This window comes from Somniosus microcephalus, unplaced genomic scaffold (assembly GCF_052327205.1).
Source record: "Somniosus microcephalus isolate GS21.2 unplaced genomic scaffold, FLI_Smic_1.0 unresolved_chr9, whole genome shotgun sequence".
NCBI lineage: Eukaryota > Metazoa > Chordata > Chondrichthyes > Squaliformes > Somniosidae > Somniosus > Somniosus microcephalus.
Genome location: NW_028225187.1, coordinates 35,080,746 through 35,105,264, shown reverse-complemented (window position 1 = coordinate 35,105,264; position 24,519 = coordinate 35,080,746).

Sequence of the window (24,519 nt, the reverse complement as noted above, 5' to 3'; positions counted from 1 at the left end):
GGCGAATCGACCGGTCAGCGGTCGGCTGCAGGCAGCTCCTCCTTAACAGAAGGAGGAGGCCTGCAGTACCCCAGCCTGCCGCACCGCATCGGGTGCCGCAGCGGGGGATTAGCGCCGCAAACCTGCATTCAGCGCCCATAGCGAGGCGCTGAAACCCTCCATTAGCGCCCGCAGCCGTCTGGGCGCGGGGCAGCTGAATTTTTGGCGGGCGCAGCGGCAATTATCGCGGGCGCAAAATTTCGGGCGCAAAAGCCCTGGCGGAGGCAAACCTAATTTCTAGGCCTAATGTTTTTCGATGCTTTGGCAACATAAGATGTAACTTGTCATGCCAATAAAGTGATTTGAATTGAATTGAATTAAATTGAAATAAGGAAAAGGACACGGGGGAGCTGGAGGGGTGTCAAGAGCAGAGGGTTTGGGAATGCGGACAAACTGAAGAAACGGGTGAGGAGACAGAGGATTCAATGCAGGGGGAGGAGAGGCTGGGATTCACAGGGGGAGACTGCAGCAGAGAGTGAGAGGAAGTTAATGTATAGATCACAGTAACACCACTCAAATAATAAACTCAAACATTCATTTCTGTGTTTACTGGTGTCAGCTTGTTGTGTTTAAAATGTGGTCAAATAATTAACTCAGCAATTCAGTTACATCAAATTCAAATTCAAATATATCCGTTATAACTACCTCATTTTTTATTGAATACAGCTGGTGCACCGTTTTAAAAATCCACTATTCCAATAATTGATTAAGATTACTAAATCATGCATCCTGTATGTTAAGTCATTTTTTAATAATGTGTACTTATAAGTCATAAAGTAAGGAAAACAAATATTCGCCAAAACAGACAGAGGATCTGACGCACAAACACAGGGAGCGGGTCCAACAATAACATCTCACCAAATCTGACCACATCCTAATAACACCCTGAAGTCACATCTACTTGTAATTTTACTCGAGGTTTCAGTAGCTCGCTCTCTCTCACTTTCACTAAAACATATCCTTCTCGCTTGCCTTCTCCCTCTCTGTTTCTCTATTGCTCCTCTATCTTTCCGCACTGTCTGTATTCTCTTTGCCAAAGCTCTTTTTCACATCCGATTCAATCCTAACATTCGGCCCACATGCTCCGTGCTCATTGATCCTGTTCTCAGTGTCAGTTTGTCCATTGGCGAGATCTCTGAAAAATTAAATATCTCTGCAGATGATCCACGTCTCCTCCTGTTCATCGGCACTCTTCCCTTCATCTGTAATACATGGAATCAACAGAATTGAATATCTCTACCAGACAGAACTATAAGTAATTGAAGTGCTTTCTCCTGTAATTATAAATTGCAGCATTAGATGGGGCGATTTTTCAGTTAACAAAACACCAACATCACCGCTGCTCCTTATAATCTCCAGATCAATATAAGGGCTTCTGATTCCAACAGATACAGTGCAAACTGATACAGAATATCCTAAAAATATTTCATGTTACAATGAAGTCCAGTGACAGTCAGCGAGTCCATCACACTGAAGCAGAGAAGGATCTATGAAAGTGTCAGCAGCAATGAAGGTAATCACAAGGATCCAGAGATGGAGAACCGAAGGAATTCCATCGTTTTACTCTTCAGTATATTTGGCAGTTTTATACTATTATGGGTGACCCTGATTTTATATTTATTCTCTATCAGCGAATTGCAAAGATTTATGCTTCCTCCGTCAATGACCCTCTTTATATCACAGGAGCCACAGCAGGAATGCTGCAGCTTCTCAGTTCCTGCACCAACACGTGTATTTATGCTGTGACCCAGACTACATTCAGAGAGGAGCTGAAGAACGCGGTGAAATACCCACTCAATCTAATAGTTAAATTAGTTAAATCATAGAAAGAGCGGAAGGGTTTGAAGCAGTAAAACTGATTCCCATTTCATGCTTCATTCCCTCAGTCCCCACTGGGCCGAAACTAAATTTTTATTAACAGCCCAGAGCCCTGAAATGAACTTAAATCTGATCCTGTTATTATTTTTTGTTGATGATCTGACCTATTGAGGCGGGACTCGCTCCGATGACGACACATTAATTGTTTCTCAAAAAGGCGGCAATAAAGTGCTCAGCTGGAATTCCAGTAAAGGCCCGCCCTGCACCGACAGCAACATGGGCAAACCAGCCAATCACAGTCGCTGCTCTGGGCCTGGTCAGTGCTCTGCACTGCACATAAATGGAGACACAGAATGACAGAGATAGATAAAGAGATAGGTTATCAATAGATAGAGAAAGGCAAAGAAAAGAATATAGAGTTACATAGAGAGATAAACATACATATAGTGGCAGGTGGAAAGTGGAAATAGTGGTGTATGTGCCTTTAAGAGCAATTATGGTGTATATGCCTTTAAGAGCCCCAGGTGTGCATAATGCCGGTAATTGCCACTTGGGCTATATAAGTCTGTGTATTGTGTATATCCTTTAGAAACCCCCCCAGACTAGCTTAGTAAATACCTATGAACCAACTTCTGTCTTCAGTGTCTTTATCTACACACAGACACTACAGTGGCGACGAAGTGGAAACGGACTTACCTGCAATTCGGCAGCACCTCAAGGACATCGATTCCTCCAGCGTCCAGAAGACTCAAGGAAGTAAGAGAAACTGTGGTTTCACCAGCTGCCCAAGCTGGTGACAGGTACTGCGCTAATCCTTCCTGGGCGTCAGGCTGGAGCTCCAGCAGCGGGATCTACAGCTGAGACAGGCAGCGAAATCGGAGGCAAGCAATAACGAACTGGGAGGGTGCACTCGAGAGACGGCCGGCGCGGCAAGCAGGTCAGCGTTTAGACCTCCGTCGGGAACGAGTCTCCAACAGTGAATAAACGGAAACCACAGTAAAACAGCGTTGTTATCGGTAGCAGCGGCGGAAAGCGCAGGAAGCGCCATATCTTTCCTGAAATGCCTAAATCCGGTAATATTGAGGCTTTTGATGGCGAAATAGAAGATTGGACCACATACGTGGAAAGAGTAGAGGTTTATTGCACTGCAAATGGAATAACAGATGAAAAAAAAGCTTCAGTACTTCTGAACTTAATGGGCGCGAAGACATACAGGCTGTTACGAAATTTAATCACTCCAGCCAAACCAAAGGACAAGACTTTTAAAGAAATTGTTGATACCCTGAAGGCGCATTTAAACCCAACACCGCTGCTGATAGCGGAACGATTCAAGTTCTTCAAGAGAAATCAACACAAGAATGAAAGTAACTCTGTTTACCTAACCGAATTAAGAAAGCTATCAAAGTACTGCCAATTTGGAGCAGGACTATCGGATTATCTTCGAGACAAATTTGTTTGCGGTCTCTTAAGTGAAGGAACACAAAAAAGACTGCTTTCTGAAAAAGATTTAACATTGGACAAAGCTTTCAGTATGGCTGTATCATACGAAGCAGCAGCAACAGGAGCTGCAGAGATACAACAAGAGACACAGGAATTCGGCACCCATAAAATGACACAGGAGTTCGGAAGATGTTATCGCTGCGGCAGATCCACCCATAACCAGAGGGACTGCTGGTTCAAGGGCAAAGCATGCAGGCAATGTGGTAAGATTGGACACATTGCACGGGTATGCCAATCTGGACAAAATAAATCCACTGACAGAAAACAAAAAATCAATAAAGAAAAGTACAGGAAGGTACAAATGATGACGGACAATAGCTCCGAAGACCAGAATAGCGATAGCGATTCCGGAAACAAGAGACTAAGCTGTCTCAAATTACATAATGTACTTGCCAAAGAGGATTACCAAACCATTTGGGTTACCCTCACAATAGCAGGGTCCCCAGTTAAAATGGAGCTAGATACAGGATCAGCTCTAACCGTAATAAATCGACGAGATTACAAGAGGTTATTTTCGCATATACCTCTAAAAGACACATCCATTATCTTAAAAACATATACGGGGCAGAAAGTCTACCCCAAAGGAAAAATAAGTGTGCCTGTGGTATACAATGGCAAAGAAATACAAAAGTTGTATTTATACATTCTACAAGATGGTGGTCCACCGTTGTTGGGACGTGAATGGATAAGGAAGATACGTTTAGACTGGCACTCCATTCAGGCACTGACGGTTACCAGTAAGGAAAAAAACAATGATGACATCATACCTGAACGATTAAAAGACACCTTGGCCAACGCCAAAGAAGTGTTTCAAGAGAAACTAGGAACCTTGAAAGGCATCACCGCCTCAATAAAAGTGGAAGATACAGCAATTCCAAAAATTTTTAAGGCAAGACCGGTGCCATACGCAATATGTCCGGCAGTCGAGGCAGAGCTGAAGAATTTGGAAAAGGCAGGCGTATTATCCAAAATAGATTGGAGCGAATGGGCAACACCCATCGTTCCAGTCATGGAAAAAACATTGAAAAATAACTCTGAGGAACAGAAAAAAATTCGCATCTGTGGGGACTTTAAGATGACTGTAAACCCGGTCCTTCACACGGTACAGTATCCTCTTCCGAGGATAGAAGATATTTTCACCTCACTATCCGGAGGGAAACGTTTCACAAAAATTGACTTGGCACAGGCATATCTACAGATGGAGGTTGAGGAGACCTCTAAAAAGTATCTCATAATAAACACACACAAAGGCCTGTACCAGTACAATCGACTGGTTTTTGGAATAGCATCAGCTCCAGCTATCTGGCAAAGAGCTATGGAGCAAGTCCTGCAAGGGATTCCGGGGACTCAATGCTACCTAGACGACATCCTTATAACAGGAGAAAACGACAACGAGCACCTTGCCAATTTGGAGCAGGTGCTCACTAGGCTGAAAGAACGGGGCCTACGAGGAAATCGCCCCAAGTGCGAATTTTTCCAAAATCAGATATCATATTGTGGCCACATAATTAATAAGGAAAGGTTGCATTAGTCACCTGAAAAAATTGAAGCAGTTATAAAAGCCCCAGCACCTGAAAATGTTTCACAATTAAGGTCATTCCTGGGATTAATAAATTACTATCATAAATTTTTACCGAACTTATCAACTATTCTACAGCCTCTTAATGATCTTCTACAGACAGGAGTGATTTGGAAATGGAACGAAGACTGTAAACGTGCCTTCCATAAATGTAAAGACTTAATCACATCCGCGAAAATTTTGGCTCATTACAACACATCACTACCAATCAGACTGGCGTGCGATGCATCCCCTTACGACATAGGAGCGGTATTGTCCCATAGATTCCCTGATGGCTCGGAACGGCCGATAGCTTTTGCGTCACGCTCATTGAACTCAGCTGAGTGTAACTATGCCCAGATAGACAGGGAAGCACTCAGCCTGGTATGGGGAGTGAAGAAATTCAACCATTGCCTACACGGACAAAAATGTACCTTGCTGACTGACCATCAACCCCTCATCTCCATATTCAACCCTAAAAAATGTGTCCCCATTATGACGGCACAAAGACTACAGAGGTGGTCCCTTTTTCTAGGGGCACACCAATACAACATTGAATACAATGTGTCAAAACAGCATGGGAATGCTGACGGTTTATCACGCCTACCGTTGCCAATGATAGAAGAGAATCATACAGTAGACCCAGTAGAGATATTCCACTCTACCATAGTGAAATGTCTACCGGTGTCAAATTCTGCCATTGAAAGGGAGACAAGAAATGACCCTACTCTCTCACGGGTCTACGATTTAACAGTGAAGGGATGGCCAGCACATGGCGAACCACTGTTGCCAGCATTCTCGTAAAGAAGAGAACAGCTGTCAGTGTGCCGAGGAACCTTGATGTGTGGATCCAGAGTGGTGATTCCACCCAAACTCCAGGATAAAGTGCTAAAGGAGCTTCACGAGGGGCATCTGGGTGGAGTGAAAATGAAGAACCTAGCTAGGGCGTTTGTATGGTGGCCAGGTATCGATGGAGACATCGAAGACATGAGCAAGAGCTGCCTAGGATGCCAGAAGGTCCAAAATGCTCCGCCACAGGCCCCTCTACATCCATGGGAGTGACCCTCATCTCCCTGGCAAAGGGTGCACATCGACTTTGCTGGTCCATTTATGGACTCAATGTTCTTAATCGCAGTTGATGCACACTCCAAGTGGCCGGAGGTAATAACGATGTCCTCCACCACCACAGAAAAAACCATCACAGTATTAAGGACCATATTTGCCAGGAATGGGCTGCCGGAGCAGATATGTTCTGATAATGGACCACAATTTGTGTCCGAAGAATTCAGAAAGTTCTTAAAGAACAATGGGGTAAAGCACTACACGTCCGCCCCATACCATCCCGCCACCAATGGATTGGCTGAAAGGTTTGTCCAGACCTTCAAGAAGGCCATCAAGGCCATGGGTAATGAAGACATAAAACCTCAGCACAAGGTGGATAACTTCTTATTTGCATATAGAAATGCAACGCATATGGTTACTAACCAAACTCCCGCCATGATGTTCTACAATAGAAACCTAAGATGCCGGCTGGATTTGGTCAAGCCCAACATCCGAAGGGACGTGGCGAACCGGCAGTTTCAGGGCATGAATGAAAGGCCAACTAGGGCCTTCCAGATAGGCCAACCGGTTTTGGCCCGGAACTACCGTACTGAGAAATGGCAGCCTGGAACTATCTGCACACGATTAGGACCACTGATGTATACCGTGGACATCGGAGACAGCATAATAAGGCGCCATGCTGACCAAATCATCAAGTCATCTGAAAAGGGACAACCTACAGCACCACTGTATACATCTAACGATGAAGTAGAGATACCCATATCTACCTCCGATCCGGTGATACTGGAGCCCGATGAACCCAACACTGGCCTTCAAGCCGAATCAGCCTTGCCAGAAGAACCTACTACACCACCAGAAACTACTACACCCCCGAGGCGTTATCCAGACCGAGTCAGGAAGCCTCCTGAGAGACTAACTTATAATTAATTAATACAGCAATGTATATTATTTTGCATATAACATGTAATTAATAATTACTTAAAATATGATGTACTAGTTAGCTAGAAGGGGAGGAATTGTGGTGTATGTGCCTTTAAGAGCAATTATGGTGTATGTGCCTTTAAGAGCCCCAGGTGTGCATAATGCCGGTAATTGCCACTTGGGCTATATAAGCCTGTGTATTGTGTATATCCTTTAGAAACCCCCCCAGACTTGCTTAGTAAATAACTATGAACCAACTCCTGTCTTCAGTGTCTTTATCTACACACGGACACTACAGAAATGACAGATAGTGAGAGCCCTAAAACAGAGACAAAATATAGGTCAGAACTCAGAAGGGAAGAAAGAGACAGAAATGAAACGTAGAGCAACCGAAAGTGAAACTGATTGCAGAGCGTAGAGATGCAGAGGTAACACGTTAAAGAAAGTAAACACAACAAGAGACCAATCAAAATAGGTAAAGAAGCAAAGAGTAAGAGATGTAGATGTTGAAATGGATAGTGAAACAGCAGAGAAAAAAGAATAGAGAGAAAGAGGGAGAGAGGGAGAAATTAATGGGCAAATACACTGAGAAGGCAGAAAGAGAAAACGGCAAAAGATGAGATGGAGGAAAGTAGAAAGAGATAAATATAATGAGGAAAGTTACACGGAGGGAAACCATAAACAGTAAAGGCACATGTATATAAATTTAAAAAGCAGCACACATTCAGCAGAAATTAAGAGAAAGATAGGAGTTTGTGAGCAAAAGAAAACTGCGAGAAATTTTTGAACAAATGGAGACAGAAACTGAGAGAGGTAGAGGAAAGTTAAACAGGAATAATACAGTCACGCAGGGGATTTATCAGCTTTCATTCCCATTAATTTCTCCAGCACTATTTTTTTACTATTAATGATTTCCTTGAATTCCTCCTTCTCCTAGACCCTTGGTTCGATAGCATTTCTGGAAAGTTAACTGTTTCCTCTTCCATGAAGACAGAACCACAGTATTTGTTTAATCACCGCACCATTTCCTTGTTCCCCGTTATAAATACTCCCGTTTATGGCTGTCAGGGACCGCCATTTGTCTTCACTAATCTTTTACTTTTTACATACTTGTAGATGTTTTTACAATCCGATTTTATGTTCCTTGCAAGTTTTCTCTCATACTCTTTTTTTTCTCCTCTTAATCAATCTCTTTTCCCTTTTTAGATGAACTCTAAACTGCTCCCAATCCTCAGGCTTGCTACTTTTCCTGGCAACTTTATATGACTTCTCTTTCGATCTAATACTCTCCTTCATTTCTTTTGATAGCTGTGGTTGTGGCTCTTTTGCTTTTGTGTTTTTGCGCCAGAAAGAAATGAATAACTGTTCCAATTTCACAGTGTTCTGGTTGACGGTCAGATGTAGTTTTAATTACATTAATAGAGTCATGTTTAGAGATGTTTGATGACACTAAGCTGCTTAAAAAATGCGATGTTCAAAAGTGACTCCCGCTGTTACACTGCCTCTGATCCCTCCCGTGCTGATGGCAAGAATTCAGTCATGGCCATGTGATGCCGCGTTGACAATCACCCTATACATCGATGATAAGCAGAAACTGCACCACGGGCACATAAGGTAAATAGCAGAGGATCCACAGTGCGAGTTAAGAATTTTTTTTATGCAGCAAGATTTTATGTTCTGGGCTGTCCTACTTGAAATGGTCGTGCTATCAGATTGAATGTTAAGTCTTGAAAGAAAATTGGATGTACATTTGTAAAATGAATAAAAGTGCAGGGCAATGGGGAAAGAGCAGGAAGTGGGATGAATTGGATAGCTCTTTCAAAGAGCCGCCATAGGCACGGTGGGCCGAATGGCCTCTGTCGGTGCTGTAACATTCTAATATTCTATGAATCTATGATTCGGTTTCTACGATTCTATAACAAGTTAGGAAGTGACAACATCCAAGCTTCGACAATTGTTGTATTTGCCTGGAGATCACTAAGCCGCTCATGTGCAAAGTTTTTCAATTGCTCCATTGTGCTTTTCCGTTTAGTTCTTCGCCATCTGATTGTCAGACAGGCGATATAATGTGAGCATGTGACATTAAAATTAATGCCCAATTTATTAATATAAACCTGAGTTCACTATTACGTGACTGATTCATGGTTGATTGATAATCGTAATAGGTGTAGAGCTCTAGGGTGCGCTAAGTTATCACATAGAGAAATTCGGTTGGTAGCGCCACCGATTAGCACCTAAAGAGGCTGAGAAGTGGGGCGCTAGCCAATTTCCGGGCAGACACAAGTTGCATAGTGCCTCGCCCCATATTGAGCATGCATTTAACGCCGGCGCTAAATCTTAGCGCCCGCTGACGGGCGCAGGCTGATTATGACGTAATTTGAGTGTGCAACACCTTTTGGGCGTCCCGGGCCTGAAATTCAGTGGCGCCCCCCTCCGTAGCACCTGCCGCTAATAGTGACAGCTTACCTGGAACCTTACCAAGTCGCTCTCGGACTGGAGGAGCATAATTTAAAGGGGACTGGTGTGGTTTAAAAGCGGTAGCTATTTTTGGAGCACAACTTCCTCGAGAGCTACAGAGAGTTGCTGAGCTGCACACTGAGAGCCATTTGACCACTGACCCAGTGCAGGCAGACGATCTTTAGCCTTCTGACCATCACCTTGCTGTTGGTGAGCCTTAACAACGGGGAACCTTCCTGTGGGCACTTATTATGGGGGCTGCATTGGTGGGGAATGTCCTGCTGCTGCATCATCTGCAAAGGGCACTGAGACGGAGGGAGAGTGGGGCAGGCATGGCGAGACGGAGGAGGGCCAACAGGCATCGTCACACAAGACCTTACGCTGGCAGGGTTTTGCGTCAGCACTTTTCCTACATGAGCATGTCGGAGGAACAGTGTGTCCGAAGGCTGCGATTTACAAAGGAGATGGTGACTGAGCTGTGCCAGCTGCTTCGGACAGATCTGCAGCCTCAGATAAGGTGCAGGACATCTCTGTCGGTGGCTGTGAAGATGACTGTTGCCTGAACTTCTATGCGACCGGCTCATTTCAGGCTGCATCTGGGATAATAGCCAGCATCTCGCAGTTTGCGGTTCATTGCTGCATCCGTCAAGTGACGGATGCCCTGTATAAAAGGAGGCAGCAGTACATCTCCTTCCCAATGACCCCAGACAAGCAGCGGGAGCACGCAGAGGGCTTCGCACAATAGCGCACTTCCCCATGGTGCGGGGTGCCATTGACTGCATGCACGTGGCTTTGCGGACGCCTATTTTCAATCTGGAGGAGTACTGCAGCCGCAAGGGGTTCCATTCCATGAATGTCCAGCTGGTCTGTGACCACGGACAGCAGATCCTCGCAGTGAATGCGCATTTCCCAGGCAGCAGACGTGACACCTTCATCCTGCGCCAGACTTCTGTAGCAGACATTTTTGATGCCCCGGCTCACCCAGAATGCTGGCTTCTCGGGGACAAGGGCTATCCTCTGTGCCTCTGGCTGATGACCCCGCTCCGGATGTCCATTACCCCTGCTGAGGAACACTGCAATGCGAGCCATCAGGCGACGAGGAAGATTGTGTAGCACACAATTGGTGTGCTGAAGCAGCGGTTCCGCTGTCTGGACCATTCAGGGGGAGCACTGCAGTACTCGCCTGATCGAGTCTCGCACTTCGTGGTTGTTTGCTGCATGCTCCATAACCTTGCAATCCAACGTGCCCAGCCAATGCCTGCAGACATTGATGCACCAGCAGAGGAGGAGGGGGAGGAGGAGGAGGAGGCCCAAGATGGGAGGGAGGGACTTTCTGGAAGGGCCATGAGTAAGAGGCTCATCAGAAGTCACTTCTAGGCCCCTCTGACGGAATGCTTGTTTTGCCATTGCAAGAACAGAAATGGAACCAACCTCATACCACCAAGCCTGTGAAGGGCAAGATGCATGTAAATAGCAGACATGGTCATTGTAAATGAATAAAGGGTTTTATTACAAAAAAATCTGCTTCCTTCCAACATGATAAAACAAGACGGACAGAAATGTAAACTTAAACACAGACACGTTAGGCTCTCCCTCCCGTGAGACTGGTCAAATGATAAATAACAATACAGACAGCTCCCTTGGGCTTGAATCGACCTCAACAGAGGCTTCAGGTCCTGCCTTCAGTTCTGGCCCCTGATGGGGATCTTGCTCTTTTGCGAGTCTGTCCCCGTCCCTCACTGCAGCTCCTCCTTAAGGGGACCCCCGTGGCTGCAGCAAGGCTGGGGGAGGCCTGCTGACTATCCCTGAGCACAGGTGCCCCTGAGGTGCGGCTTGAACGACCTCTGGGCCTAGAGGGCCCAGCTGCTGACTGCTCCACCTGTGCATGGGTGGAAGCAGTCTGTCCGGCAGGTGGTGGTAGCTGCAGTGGAGAAGTGCCAGTGGTGGCAGCAGGAATGGTGTCATCTTGAGAGAGGACAGCACCTACCTGCTCCAACAACACACTGGCACTCCCACGGGGCAGCACTTCAGCATCCAGAGCAATCTGATGGAGCACAGATTGCTGGCCTGCTGTGGTGCTGTGAGGTCCCCAGGTAATCATGCCAGAGCCATCGAGGGTGGCAGCAGTCACTGGTCGCGTGGCCTCAATATGTGGTTGCAGGAGACCAGCGAGTGACTGCGTGGCAGCACTGAGCACTTGCGTGGCAGGTGCCAGTGCTTCGGCGAAGCCCTGGACAGTCCTTTCCATTGCTTCGGCGAAGACCTGGACAGACCTTTCCAATGCTGACCCGAAGTCCTGCGCACTCCAGGCCTGTGCTGCGCCAATGTCTTGGACACTCCTCGCCAGTGTCTCGATGGTTTCAGGCAACCTTGCCACTGCAGCCATGATCTCAGTGTGCATCCGGCCAGGCTGGGCGCTAATCTCAGTGAGAGCACGCACCTCCTCTGTGCTCTCTGCAGCAGCACTGGTGGCCTGACTCGCCCTCCGGGGAGACTACCCCCGTGCTTCCCTTCCCCCCCTGCGTTGCTGCAGCCCGCTGGTGCCTGGCAATGAGTCCTCCTCCGAGCTGGCCCCCCCGCTCCCCTCTAGGGAAGGTGTGCCCCCAGTCCCCCATTGTGCTGGCTCGCCTGAGGCTGGTTCCAATGGGCTGGCTTTCTCCTGATCATTGCCTCTGGAGTCACTCATAATGGCAGCTTGAGGGCCCGCCTCCTCACCGGATGAGTCAGCATCTGAAAGCAGGGAGGTACAGGAGTGGCTTTAGTGTGAGGACAGGGTGGCAGCGAGGGAGGCATGAGTGCTGCAATGAACAGTAGTGGATCGACAGGCAAGAATCATGCTGCTGGTGGTACAAGTGGTAGGAGAGATTTCAAAAAGGGGAGAGTCTTACCATCGTAGGCCACTATGTGGCCGGCATCTCCAGAGGGGACAGGGTCAGTCAGCCGGTTTCCCATGATCCTCTGGACCCTTTCCTCCAGATCGCTGAGGATGTGGCGGTCAGGAAGGCCTCCACCAGTGCGCAACTGGTCGCGCCTGTTGCTGGCCAGCTTTGCCTGCAGGAGAAAGGAAGGGAAGTGTTGAAACATCCTGCACTAAGCAGACATCACCTGCCCCCCATGATTGAATAGCCCATGCATCCTACACTAAGCAGATATAACCTGCCCCCCATGGTTGAATAGCCCATGCATCCTGCACGAAGCAGACATCACCTGCCCCCCATGGTTGAATAGCCCATGCATCCTGCACTAAGCAGACATCACCTGCCCCCCATGGTCGAATAACCCATGCATCCTGCACTAAGCAGACATCATCTGCCCCCCATGATAGAATAGCCCATGCATCATGCACTAAGCAGACATCACCTGCCCCCCATGGTTGAATAGCCCATGCATCCTGCACTAAGCAGACATCACCTGCCCCCCATGGTTGAATAGCCCATGCATCCTGCACAGAGCAGCATGTGCGTGTGTGTTTCCTAAAAGGGCCATGGGTGCTGGCTGACAGATGGCCTTTAGGGGTGCGGGCACCCTCTAGCCATGAAGTCAGGTGCAGGTGGAGGGATGAAAATGATCGTGGAAAAGGCACTCACCCTGACGACCCGAGTGAGGTCGTTGAACTTCTTCCTGCACTGAACGGCTGTCCTGGGGACCACGCTTCTGGATGCCACTCTTGTGGCCACATCCCTCCAGGCTCGCTGGAACTCTGCAGGTGGCGCCCTCCTCCCATCCTTAGGGTACAGAGTGTCTTGGCAGCGCTCAACAGCGTCCACCAAAGTTTCAAGGGCCAGGTCTGTGAAGCGCTCTGCCCTCTGCCTCTGCCTCACCCGCTGCATGTCTTCAGAAGTTGTTGCGCCTCTGGCAAGTCTGCGCTGAATGTAAGCCATGCCAGGAAGTGCTGTGTCTGGTGATCCTAATTGACCTGCCCCTTTAAGAGCTGTCCGGCGCCAGTGTATCTCGGGGTCAGTGATTATTGACAGCACCTGCGCTGCGCCTGGCCAATGCGAAATTGGGTTGCGCCGCCGGATTAGCACCTTAGGAGTCCCGTGCAGCGCCTGATTTAATGCCGCAATCACCATCAGGGGCGCGACTACCCAATATCGTGCTAGGTGGCGCTAAATTGCGCCTGGCTAAACTTAGTGCTTCGCCAGTACTAGCGCCCCAAACGGGGCATTAATATTGATCAATATTTTCAATGGGAGACTCGATCGGCACTTGTGGGAAATAAACTTGCTGGGTGGGGGAAAAATTCGGTATCGCCCCATTTGGGGCACCATTATTGGCGGTGTGCAAAGTTTAGCGCCTGGCACTAATTATCGCCTCCGGCAGCAAACTTGGCTGGAGGTGATTGGAGCGCTAAATCAGGTGCTTCACACCTGTCTTAAGGCACAAAGGCCGAGAGCGAGGCGCTACTTCAGAGCGCTGGCGAAGCAAGGAAGGGCCAATCAAAATAAACCTGCAAAGTGCTGCTCAGTACTCAAAACTCCTTCACACAGCGTTGAATCTCTCCAGAAGTCTCTCGCTCTCTCTCTCTCAGAATGCGTGGTGCAAAAATGTCACCGACAAATAAAGGCAGGAAGCGGTCGCCTTTAAATAGCGCTCCCGCAGTCCCTTTCTGACAGCATATCACTCCCCTCAACCTGTCGTTGCTAGCGGCAGGGGGCGCCACTCAATGTCCGGTCCGGGGTGCTAATGGGGCGTTGCGCACTCGACTGACGTCACGAACTGCCGGCGCAGGAGATCGTGGCGGTAGTGTTTCGCACCGCCTCAAAATGTCTAGTTAATTTCACGAGCGGCACAACCATCGCGGCGCCCGGACTCTAGTTGCTTTGCACCCCAATTGGCGCCCTCTTAAGGTGCTAATGGGAGGCGCAAACAACTGAATTTTTCACCCGATGAGTAGGAATTTCTTCACTCAGAGGGTTGTGAATTTTTGGAATTAACTGCCCCAGATGGTTGTGCATGCTGAGTCTTTGAGTATATTCAAGGCTGAGCGAGAGAGTTTTTAAGACTCTAGTCGAATCAAGGGATAGAGAGATCATCGGGAAAGTTGAGCTGATGTCGATGATCACCCATGATCTTATTGAATGGCGGAGCTGGCTCGAAGGGCCGTATGGCCTACTCATGCTCTTATTTCATATGTTCTTATCTTATATTTATGCAGGCCTACGCCTGCAGGCCTACAAGACCCTAACTCTCTGTAGCTTTACTTAGGATTGCATTACATAGGACATATGGCACATACACAGGACATTCGGCCCAAACAGTCGATGCCTGCGTTTACGCTCCACTCGAGCCTCCTCCTTTCTTTCTTCATCTAACTCTATCAGCGTAACCCTCTATTCCCATTTCCCTCATATGCTTATCTAACCGCCCCTTAAATGTATCTAAACTACTCATCATAACAACTCACCCTGGTAGCGAATTCCACATTCTCACCACTCTCTGGGTAAAGTTCAGTTAATCGGCTTTTAGTGATATTGGTTGAGTGAAAAATATTGGCTACTTCACTGGGCAGAAGTCCTCTGATCTTCCTCAAACTAGTGCCATGAGATCATTTACGTCCATCTGAGAGGGCAGACGGGGCCTCGGTTTAACGTCTCATCCGAAAGTGGGCACCTCCGACACTGCAGCACTCCCTAAGTACTGGAAGTCGTCCACTGAGAGAGCATTATTGTATAAATCTACAACGCTCTCACTCAGATACTTTCAGACATTAGTCGATGTAATACCATTTCTTATTCAGAGCATTTGCCCACATCAATACTTTCCCTGGATGAACCGTCGAGTGTAATGCTGATCGGAAGACTAGTTTCCTTCACTTTAAGCTGTCAGCGACCCGGTTGGAAAATTTATCTCCATGAATCCAGCTCCAGGTTTAAAGATAAGGATGTCCGTTCCAACTTTCTTTGGGATGCTAAATCAATGATAAATGGAAACAGCTTCACATGTCAATGCATGCTCACTAACAATTCTTAATTTACAGCCTTCTGGACTCAACATAGAGTTCAACAAATTCAGGCCATATTTTCTGCCCTATTCTTTTTTTCCTTTTATTTCTTTATATATTTCTCTCTCACATGGCAACTGTCTTTCATTCTGCCAGTGCCACTTACACTTCAACTAGAGCCACTTCGGTGGCAAAAACAGGAAGGCAGATTATTATCTGAACGGCAATAGATTGGAAGAAGGGGAACTGCAACGAGACCTGGGTGTCCTTGTGAACCAGCCATTGACGGTAAGCATGCAGGTGCAGCAGGCGGTTAAGAAGGCAAATGGTTTGTTGGCCTTCGTAGCGATAGGGTTTGAGTACAGGCACAAGGATGTCTTGCTGCAATTGTACAAGGCCTTGGTGAGGCCACACCTTGAGTATTGTGTGCAGTTCTGTTCGCCTTATCTGAGGAAGGATGTTCTTGCCATGGAGGGAGTGCAGCGAAGATTCACCAGACTGATACCTGGGATGGCAGGAATGACTTATGAGGAGAGATTGGGGAGAATGGTGAAGCTGTGGAATTCTCTACCACAGAAGGCATTTGAGGCCAACTTATTAAATATATTGCAGAAGGAGTTAGATATTTTTTTTAAGACTAAAGGGATCAAGGGATATGGGGAGAAAGCAGGGACAGGGCACTGAATTTGGAAGAGACGCCATGATCTCATTAAATGGCGGAACAATCTCGAGTGGCCGAATGGCCTACTCCTGCTCCTATCTTCCATGTTGCTATGTTTCTCTGTTCCTTAACTTGTCCTATTACCATCTCCTTTTGCCTTGCACCATCTCTTAATGTCTCTTAATCTCTCCTGCCTTCCATCCTATCACAGACCTTCCCTTTTGTTCTTTACTCCCCTCCCCACTTTCCCTGCCCCTGCACTTGCTAAAAACCTGTTCCATCTTCAGCTTTTCTCATTTCTGACGAAGGGTCATCGATCTGAAACGATAACTGTGTTTCTCTCTCTATTGGATCCGTGGTTCAATGGATAAATAATCACACGGACGCTGTACATTATCAAATAACAGGTCTTTACTGGAGGAGGGTAATCTCTAGACTGCGGGTACAGAGGCATGCGCAAAGCTTATATACCGGTGTGGTCACTGCCGGTACTACAGTATACAGGAGCTGTAAAAGAAGTTCTGAATTAAAGGCACATACACTACAATTCCTCCCCTTTTAGATTAATAATACCCCCTAATATTCAAATAACAATTAACATTTTTACATGTACATTAAACAACAAACGTCCATTTATAGATTCAATCTTTGGGGCGGCTTCCTGACCCTTTCGGGATAGCGCCTTTCCAGAGGTTCTTGCTCTTGGTGCAGAGGCGATTCTGACCCCTTTTCATCGGGTAGTTCATCGGGTTCCACTGCTACTGGGTCTGAAGTAGATACTACCGGTATGTCGGGTTCATCCCCAGGTACTCGAGACATGGGGTTGATGCATTCCTGTGATGCTAAGATCTGATCGACGTGGCATCTCACAATGTTCTCCCCGAAATCCACTGTGTAATTCAATGGCCCCTGCCTTGTACATATCGTTCCGGGTTGCCACTTCTCTGTTCGATAGTCACGGGCCAAGACTGGTTGCCCTACATTGAAGCTTCTTGTCGGCTTCTCATTGATGTGCTGGAATTGTTTGTCCTCATCATTTCTTCGCACATTTGGTCTGAGCAAGTCCAGACCAGATCTCAAGCTTCGGTTAAAGAATATCATGGCCGGGGTCTGGTTGGTAACTGCATGTGTCACGTTTCGGTAGGCTAATAAGAAATTGTCCATCTTATGCTGTAGTGGAATTTCATCGTTGCACATGGCCTTTATCGCCTTCTTAAAGGTTTGTACGAACCACTCAGCCAATCCATTTGTGGCTGGATGATATGGGGCGGATGTGTAATGCCTTACCCCATTACTTTTCATGAATTTTTGGAACTCGTCGGACACAAATTTTTGTCCATTATCAGAGCAAATCTGCTCTGGCAAACCGTTTCTGGCAAATATGGTCCGTAGGACTGCAATCGTTTTCTCTGTAGTGGTTGAAGACATTTTTATCACCTCAGGTCACTTTGAATGAGCATCCACTGCTATTAAGAACATTGAGTCCATGAATGGACCAGCGAAATCAATATGCACCCGTTGCCATGGAGAGGAGGGCCACTCCCAGGGGTGTAGAGGGGCATGTGGTGGTGCATTTTGGACCTTCTGGCATCCTAAGCAGCTCTTAGTTAGGTCTTCGATTTGTTGATCGATTTCGAGGGACCACACATAAGCCCTAGCAAGGCTTTTAATTTTCACTCCCTCCAGATGACCTTCATGTAGCTCATTTAGCACTCTCTCCCTTAACTTGGGTGGAATCACCACTCTGGATCCACACATCAATGTCCCCTGGCATACTGACAGCTGTTCTCTTCTGGATGAGAATGCTGGCAACAGTGAGTCACCATGTGTTGGCCATCCCCTCACCGTCAATTCATATACCCATGACAGCGTCGGATCATTGCGGGTCTCCTTCTCTATATCCGCATTTGTTACTGGCAATCGTTCAATTATCGATGAATAAAATATCTCCATAGGATCCACTGCTGGTGCTTCCTCCACAGTAGGCAGTGGCAGGCGTGATAGCCCATCAGCATTCCCATGCTGTTTCGTGCCTTTATATTCTATTTCATATTGATTCGCCCCTAGAAACAGGGACCATCTTTGTAACCGCTGTGCAGTCATTACTGGAACGCCCTTCTTAGGATTAAAGATGGAGACAAGTGTTTGGTGGTCAGTCAGCAAAGTGAACTTCTGCCCATGCAGATAGTGGTTGAATTTTTTTACTTCCCATACTAGGCTGAGGGCTTCCCTGTTAATCTGGGCGTAGTTGCGCTCGGCTGAGGTTAGTGACCGAGACGCAAAGGCTACTGGCCTCTCCAACCCGTCTGGGCATTTGTGCGACAGCACCGCTCCAATACCGTAGGGTGATGCATCACATGCCAAACGAATTGGTAGTGCTGTGTTGAAATGGGCCAACACCTCTTTTGATGTGATCAATTCTTTACACTTCTGGAAAGCTCATCTACGTTATACATCCCACTTCCATGGTACCCCTGTTTGCAGTAGGGTGTTCAGCGGGTGTAATACCGTAGACAAATTTGGTAAGAACTGGTGGTAATAGTTTACCAGCTCGAGGAACGACCTCAGTTGTGACACATTTTCCGGTGCTGGAGCCTTGACTACTGCCTCAATCTTGTCAGGGGACTTATGTAACCCCTCTTCATCGATGACGTGGCCACAATACGAGATCTGTTTCTGGAAAAGCTCGCACTTGTGGCAATTAGCTCATAGCCCATACTCCTTTAATCTGGTGAGCAGCTTCTCCAATTTGGCGAGGTGATCACTTTCATTTTCGCCCGTGATAAAGATGTCGTCCAAATAACACTGGGTCCCTGGAAAACCTTGCAGGACCTGATCCATCGCCCTTTGCCAGATAGCCAGAGCCGAGGCTACTCCAAACACCAGCCGGTTATATTGATAGAGGCCTTTATGGGTGTCGTAAGGTAATGTTTCAAAGCTTCTTCTACCTCCATTTGCAAGTACGCCTGGGCAAGTTCAATTTTGGTGAAGCGTTTACCTTCAGATAGCGAGGCGAAAATATCCTCAATTCGTGGAAGCAGATATTGCACCGTGTGAAGGACTGGGTTCACTGTCACCTTAAAATCCCCACAGATGCGGACCTTCTTTGGTTCCCCAGGCGTATTACTCAACGACCTCTTCATTACAGGAACGATGGGTGGAGCCCACTCGCTCCAGTCCACTTTGGACAGTACTCCTGAACGTTCCAACCCTTCCAGCTCTGCTTCAACAGCTGGTCTGATAGCATAAGGCACTGGTCTGGCCTTCAGAAACTTTGGGCTTGCATTTTCCTCTATTTTAATCGTTGCTGTTATTCCTTTTAGTGTTCCTCGTCCCTCCTGGAACACTTCTTTTGCATCAGTTAGCATTTTTGACAGTCGTCCAGGTGTGACGTCATCATCCTTTTTGGCCTCAACCTTCAGTGCCTGTATGGAATGCCATCTAATTGTATCTTCCAGATCCATTCACGTCCTAGCAGTGGTGGTCCTCCATTTGGCAATACATATATATCCATTTTAGGTATTTCCTGGCCTTCATATGTCACTTTCACCCTTATTTTTCCTTTGGGGCAGACTTTTTGCCCCGTATACGTCTTCAAGACAATCTCTGTAGCTTTCAAGGGTATGTGTGAAAATAGCCGCTTGTAGTCTCTTTGATTTATGACTGTTAGAGCTGATCCTGTGTCCAATTCCATTTCCACTTGGACTCCGTCTATCTTGAGTGTAACCCAGATAGTCTGGTGATCCTCCATTTCGGTTACCTTATGTAGTTTCAGACAACCCAGCTCCTTGTTTCCAGAGTCTGTGTCACTTTTCTGTTCGTCTGCACCACTGTCCATCACCTGGTGTACCTTTTTGTACTTCTCCTGTGGAGATTTCTTACTGTTGGTTATCTTCCCAGACCTGCAGAATTTTGCTATGTGTCCTGCTTTCCCACACTGTCTGCAAACTTGGTCCTTGAACCAACAATCTTTCTGGTCATGTGTTGTTCTGCCGCAGCGATAGCACTTCCCTGTTCCATAGGACATTTCATTGGTGCCATATCCTTGCGGTCTCCGTTGTATCTCTGCAGCGCCCCTTGCGGCTGTTTCGTGTGATACTGCCATACTGAAAGCTTTGTCAAGCGTAATGTCCTTTTCTGATAGAAGCCGTTTCTGGGTTCCTTCACTTTGTAGCCCACACACAAACTTGTCCCTTAACGTGTCTGCTAGTCCCGCTCCAAACTGGCAGTGCTTCGATAGCTTGCGCAGTTCAGTTAGGTACTCAGCATTGCTTTCGTCTTTGTGTTGGTTCCTTTTATGGAACTTAAATCGTTCTGCTATCAGCAGCGGTGTGGGGTTTAAGTGGTCCTGTAGTATTTCTACTATGCTTTCAAAATTCTTGTTTACCGGCTTCTCTGGGGTTATTAGATGTCGCAGTAACCAAAAGTTTTTGCACCCATGGAATTTAACAGAACCAGTGCTTTATTAGCATCTGACACTTCATTCGCCCTGCAGTACACCTCAATACGTTCCACATATGTCGCCCAATCTTCGACTTCATTGTCGAACGTAGAGATACTGCCACTCTTCGGCATCCTTGGGTGTGCGTTAAGTATCACCAATGGCGCCTCCCGCACTTCCCCTTCTTCACCGCTGCCACAAAATGGCGTCTCCCGCGCTTTCCTTCCTTCCCGCGCACGCCCTTCTTCTCTGCTGCGGCTTCTCAAAATGGCATCTCCCATGCTCTTCCTTCTTCTCCGCGGCTCAATGGCATCTCCCGCTCTCTCCCTGCTTCTCCGCGGCTTAATGGCGTCTCCCACGCTCTCCCTGCTTCTCCACAGCTCAATGGCGCCTCCCGCGCTCTTCCTTCTTGTCCGTGGCTCAATGGCGTCTCCCCTTTCTTCACCCCGCGGACCCTGTTCAGCCTGTGATCCCTGGCTGTGCTCTGTGCGTTCTTCTTTTGATATTTTTCGACGCCGCTCATTCTAGAACCCGGCTATTTCTTACCCTCTCTCTCTCCGGTTTGTTTAATTTTCCTCGACGCCGCTCTGTGTTCAACCCCCGGCTGTGCCCTGCGCTCTTCACCCTCTGTCTTACCCCGTCGACGCTGCTCGGCTCTCTCTCCACCGTTGGTCGGCTCCAGCCTCCTCTGCTGGGGAAGGGTCTGTGCTGGACCTGTCATCGGTCTCTTACTGCTCATTTTGGCTGGGGAACCAAGCCCGGCTCTCCACAGCGTCCCCTGCTAAGTTGGATCTCTGCCTGACTGCTGGACGGTTGCTCATGGTCGACGCCTGTGTTCCTGGCCTCGACTATTTTTTTTTCTTTCTTTTATGTTGCAGGTAAATTCGAATCGACACTCGTCGCCACTGTTGGATCCATAGTTCAATGGATAAATAATCAAACGGATGCTGTACATTAACATATAACAGGTCTATGCTGGAGGAGGGTGACCTCTAGACTGGGGTACAGAGGCATGCGCAAAGCTTATATACCAGTGTGGTCACTGCCGGAACTACAGTATACAGGAGCTGTAAAAGTAGTTCTGTCTTAAAGGCACATACACTACACTCTCCATAGTTTCTGCCTGACCTGCTGAGTATTTCAAGCATTTTCTCTTTTTAATTTGATAAATGGACCAGAAATTCGGGTCCCAACACGTGAGTACGCACGGGGTATTCATGCGTAGACCTAACGAAAGTGCCGGTTTTATGCATGCACTCTGCATGCACGGGAAACCGGCACTTCTGTTCCCTTGGAAGAAGGGGTTCAGAAGTCGAACGCATGCGCCGGAGAGGCAGCGCGTGTGCATCGAACTTACAGGTTTCTCCGGGAGGGTAAGTCTCCAGCAGTTACACTTTTAAAAAGCAGGTGCAAGGCCTGCTTTTAACAAGGTAAGTGGTGAATTATATTAAAATTTAAAAAAAATTTCCACAGGTTTATTATTTTTAAATACTTTAAAGAAAGGTAAGTTAATTTTTAGCCGGTTAGAAAATGTAATTATTTATAACTAAAAATTAAATTATTGTTTAAAATAGTTATTTCATGTAATTTATAGTTTATTTTAAGAATATAATTTTTAAAACATTTATTTGAGGTTTTAGTGATGTTTTGGGGCTTAAAGTATTTATAGGTTTGACAGCTCTTCCTGTCAAACTTATGAATGAAGCATTCCCTGCTACCATTCGCTCTGCATGTCCCACGTGATCCCAGGGGACGCAACAAACTAATTGCGCCCCTGGGATTTGCAAGCACTGTGCGCCGGCAGTTGGAGGAGGCCCAGGATCAGAATCCGACGCGGGCGCACAGCACAATGGCCGGCGTGCCAGGTAAGTGCAGGTAACCACAGGAAGCCCCCGACCCGAATTTCTGGGCCATTATGTTTGTGCTCATTCTGAATTAATTAGTGCTACCCCTGTGTGTATAAATTTACAACAGTCACATTGATAAACTACATTTGTTTTCCTCAATCTGTGGAGCATCGCCTCACGCATAGGTAGCTGAGTTTTCAAAAAAGCTGCGAAAGCAGTTACCTGAGCATGATTAATAATGTGCCTTAAAACCCATGTTACTCAGATGTTATTCCCAAGCCAACGCTGTACTTGGACCCTCCACCGGGTATGGTTATATGTGGAGAAAGCGTTACATTCATTTGCAGCACCCGGATTCCAGGTTTCAGATATTTATTCTTCAAAGAACAAATTATATTGGATTTCCGTGACAACCCCAAGGATACTTACAACACGACATTTGTCATCCAGAAGGCAAGGCTATCCGATACTGCGAACTATCATTGCAATGATGTAAAACGCCTCAATGGGGTTATGATAGTTTCAGCACGAAGCGATCCGGTGCAGCAAATCATAGTAGGTAAGAAACCATTGTCATATACCTTTAACCGTGAAATATTTGATGCAAATCTTTATTGAAACCTGAGCTTTAAAAAATATTTGATGATGCCACATCAATTTCAACGAATAAATTATCTCCGCTTATAACGGTTGTGCAATGAAACTTGCATCTCGAGCATTGAGGCAACAATAAGTTATTTCGAACTGATCAGCATAGTGCAACCATGATGCATTGGAACGTGCAATAATTTACCTGGAAGTTGGGTTGGTGCGTTGATCACTCTGTGGAGATTATTTTACTGGGTGCAATGGCGTAAAATGGCCAATTTCGAATGATTCAGTAGAACGGGAAATCAAGCATGTCTTGGCTCAAAGTTAAAATTCGCTGCTTTAACCGCTGTTCTTGGTAGATGTTTGGTCCAAATGGCTTGCTAGGCCATTTCAGAGGGCATTTAAGAGTCAAGCACATTACTGTGGGCCTGGAGTCACATATAGGCCAGACCGTGTAAGGACGGCAGATTTCTTTCCCGAAACGACATTTGTGAACCAGATGGGTTTCTGTGACAAACCGTTAGTTTCATGTAGTTAGATAGAAATATAGAAACATAGAAGATAGGAGCAGGAGTAGGCCATTCGGCCCCTCGAGCCTGCTGCGCCATTTAATGACATCATGGCTGATCATCCAAACTCAGTACCCGGTCCCTGCCTTCTCCCCGTATCCCTTGGTCCCTTTAGCCTTAAGAAATATATCTAACTCCTTCTTGAATATATTTAAAGAATTGGCCTCAACCGCCATCTGTGGTAGAGAATTCCACAGGTTCACCAGTCTCTGGGTAAAGAAATTCCTCCTCATCTCAGTCCTAAATGGCATGCGCCTTATCTTTAGACTGTGGCCCTTGGTTCTGGACTCCCCCTCCATCAGGACCATCCTTCCTGCATCTAGTATGTCTAGTCCTGTTAGAACTTTATAAGTTTCAATGAGATCCCCTCTCATTCTTCTAAACTCCAGTGAGTATAAGCCCAATCGACCCAATCTCTCCTTATACAGGTAGACTATCCTTTATCCGAAAACCTCGGGACCAGCCGAGTTTCGGATAAAGGAGAATTTCGGACTTCGGAAGGTGGGTCGGCGGGGGTCCGCGGGGGGGGTCGGCGGGGGGTCGTGCGCACGACTTACGCTGATGCTCAGCGTAGTTCAGGCGGGGTCGGCGGGAGTCGGGGCCGGCGGGGTACGCGGGGGGGTCGGCGGTTGTCGGGGCCGGCGGGGTACGCGGGGTGGTCGGCGGTTGTCGGGGCTGGCGGGGTCGGCGGTTGATGGGGCCGGCGGGGTCCGCGGGGGGGTCGGCGGGGGGTCGTGCACACAACTTACCCTTTATCTGAACTTCCGAAACCGGATCCCTCTAAAAACCGATGGTTTTTTCGTTCAGCGTAAGTCGTACGCACGACTTACGCTGAACGAATAAACCTTCGGTTTTTAGAGGGTTTCGGTTTTCGGAAGTCCGGATAAAGGGTAGTCTACCTGTACATCATTCCTGCCATCCCAGGTATCAGTCTGGTGAATCTTCGCTGCACTCCCTCCATGGCAAGAACATCCTTCCTCAGATAATGGGGAACAAAACTGCACACAATACTCAAGGTGTGGTCTCACCAAAGCCCTGTTCAACTCAGCAAGACTTCCTTGCTCCTGTACTCGAATCCTCTCTTTATGAAGGCCAATATACCATTTGCCTT